We start from the raw sequence: 3455 nt of genomic DNA, 5'->3' as shown, positions 1-3455 counted from the left end.
AATAAAAACAACTAACTATTGTCTTATTAGGTGTGGTCGGCTACATGAATTAAACGATATTATTGAACTCTATCATGTATATTGTATCATGTTTATAGAGATATCATTTAGAGAGATCATTTACATATAGATCTCGTTTGACCATCTCATAGATGGTCTTTTTCTGTCTTTCACCCCTTATCAATCTTCCATCTCATTCACCCACCTGACTGGGTGCTCTGTCGATCTTCTTCTCACATGTCCAAACTACCTAAGACGCGATTCTATCATCTTTTTCATAATAGGTGCTACTCTAACTCTCTCTCTTATATTTTTGTTCCTTATTCTATCCAATCGCGTATGACCATTCATCCATCTCAACATCTTCATCTTTACCACACTTAACTTATAATCGTGCTCCCTTTTAGCCGCCCAACACTATGTATCATAAAACATAGCCGGTCTGATAGCAGTGCGATAGAATTTACTTTTAAACTTTAAAGGCAAATTTTTGTCACATATAAAACCAGACGCACTCCGTTATTTTGACCAACCTGCTTGGATTCTTATTTACATCTTATTTAACCTCTCCATCATCCTGTATGATGCACCCAAGATACTTAAAACTTTTAACTTTTTGTAAGATGTTTTCTCCGATCTTCATCTTTGTATTAGGGTTTTTCCTTCGGCGGCCGAACTTACATTCCATATATTCTGTCTTGCTACGGCTTATGTGTAGATCATACACTTCTAGATATTTTATCCATAAATCCAACTTCTTATTTAGGTCTTCTCTTGACTTTCCCATAAAGACGATATCATCGACAAAAAATATGCACCATGGCACAGACTCTTGGATATGCTCTGTGAGTACTTTTAAGACTAACGGTAAAAGGTATAGATTTAAGGATGATCCCTGGTGTAATCCTATACCAATAGAAAATTTCTCTGTCACACCATCTTGAGTCTTCACACTAGTTATAACCCCATCATACATGTCTTTAATTGCACGAATATATGCGATCCTTACTTTCTTCATTTTCAAAACCTTCCATAAGGCCTCCATTTACACCCTATTGTATGCTTTTCTAAATCAATAAACACCATATGTAGATCCCTTTTATTACTACGATACCTCTCCATCATCCTCCTTAACAGGTATGTAGCTTTAGTGATGGATCTATCTGGTATAAAACCAAATTAGTTCTCTGTTACTTGTGTCTCTTGTCTCAGCCTCCGTTCTATCACCCTTTTCCATAACCTCATGGTATGACTCATGAATTTGATTCCTCTATAGTTTTCACAACTCTGTACATCTCTCTTATTCTTGTAGATATGTATCAAGGTGCTCTTTCTCCACTCATCTGACATCTTTTTTTTACCTTAAAACCTTATTAAAAAGTTTGGTTAACCAACTCATGCCTTTCTCTCCAAAATCCTTCCAAAATTCAATTGAAATATTATCGGGTCCTACTACTCTACCATTTTTCATCTGCTTTAGAGCCTTTTTACCTCGAATCTTTCGATAGTAGTCGAAGTTTTGATCTTCATCCCTTGTGCATAACCGACCAATGTTCAGAAGAGTCTTCTGTCATTCATTAAATAACTCGTAGAAATAACTCTTCCACATTTCATTAATCTTCTCATCTTGAGGCAAAAGCTTTCCATCTTTATCCTTTATGCACATAACCTGATCCAAGTCTCTCGTTCTTCTTTCACGGCTCTTTGCGATTCTATATATACCTTTTTCTCCTTCTTCGTGCCTAAAGACTGGTAGAGACTCTCATATGCTTTTGTTCTTACTTCACTTACAGCCACTTTTGTGTCATTCTTAGCCGCCTTATATTTTTTCCAATTATTTCTATTGCGGCACAAAGACCACTCTTTAAAACACTCTCTTTTTGCCTTTATCTTTTTTTTGTACTGTCGCATTCCACGACCAAAACTCATTTTCTCTTGGTCATATCCCTCTAAATTCACCAAAATTTTCTTTTACTATTCTTCTAATGAATTCTGCCATTTTCCTTCACATCTCCTTTGCGCTTCCATCACCTTCCCACTTTGCCTATTCTCTTACCCGTCTTAGGAAGCTTCTTTGTTCCTCACATTTCATCCGCCACCACCTTGTCCTTGAGTTTTTTGTATAATGTCTTTTTCTCAACGCAAAAATCCATGATGACCATCCTATGTTGTGTTGTTAAACTCTCTCCCGAAATAATTTTACAATTAATACAAAATTTTTGGTCGACTCTTCTCAATAAGAAGTCGATTTGAGAGCTTGTCATGCCACTCTTATAGTTTATAAGATGTTCGACTCCCTTTTTAAAACATGTATTTGTGATGAGAATGTCAAAAGTTGAGGAAAAGTCCAAAATAGTTTTACCCTTGGTATTGACCATCCCGAAACCATGGCATATATGAATACTTCCATATCTAGTAACTTCTCTTTCAACATGGCCATTTAAATCTCCTCCTCAGAAAATCTTATCTCCCGAAGATATGTCTTGGACCAAACTCTCTAGATCCTCCCAAAATCTTATCTTGTTTTGGACAGAAACATTTTGTCTAGAAACATTAAATTAATGTATTTTGTATCCATTCTAAAAATAAGGACACGGAAATACTAACAAGAAATATAACTGATTTTTTATTTTTATTATTATTCTTGTTAAATTTTTATAATTATATTTTTTATTATTATATTTTTCTTCCCAATTTTTTGAATAAAAAAATAAACATAAAATAAACTTTCATAATTTGTTCTAGTTTATCATCAAACAAAATATAAGAACATTAATCTTTGTATCTCTGCCTTTTATATCTTATTCTCATGTCCTATTACCAAACACAGCCTTAATTACATTTTTGCGCAGGTATTGACAGCGAAAACTAGAGCAAAATATTTGGTCAATTTTGCTATTGTTGTCAACAAAAATAGGATTGCTTTTCCACAATCCCTAACAGCGAAATGAGAAGCAATTTTTGAGTTAAACCGTAAAATGGTCATTGAGATTGGCGTTGAGAACTAAAATCGTTCCTAAGATTTCAATTGCACTAATTACGTCTCTGAAATTGACAAAAATGCACCACGTTAGCCCCTGACCCATTTTTCATTAACGACGTGATGACATGACTTGATGACATAGGTTGTTGGTGACACGTGTCACTCCATGATTTAGCCACGTATAATGATATGATGATGTGTTGATCAGTGACACGTGGCATACTGACGTAGATGATTGTGCCACGTGTCATCTATTATGTCATTATCGTAGATGCACCAAATTAGTCTATCGCTTTATATTAATTGACTCATTTTAGTCCATAAAATTGAATGTCGTATACCAAACTAGTCCCTTCACTAGTTTTTTCTCCTTTTTTCTATAAATTCAAAATTCTCAATATCTTTAAATCCATTAATTTCAGTTCTATTTTTTTACATATTATTTAAATATAAGTGAAGGATATTTATTTCA

The sequence above is a fragment of the Arachis ipaensis genome, chromosome B06, assembly GCF_000816755.2.
Source record: "Arachis ipaensis cultivar K30076 chromosome B06, Araip1.1, whole genome shotgun sequence".
In the NCBI taxonomy this organism is placed as follows: domain Eukaryota; kingdom Viridiplantae; phylum Streptophyta; class Magnoliopsida; order Fabales; family Fabaceae; genus Arachis; species Arachis ipaensis.
The sequence above is the reverse complement of the archived record's forward strand: the minus strand, read 5'-3'. Positions refer to the sequence as shown.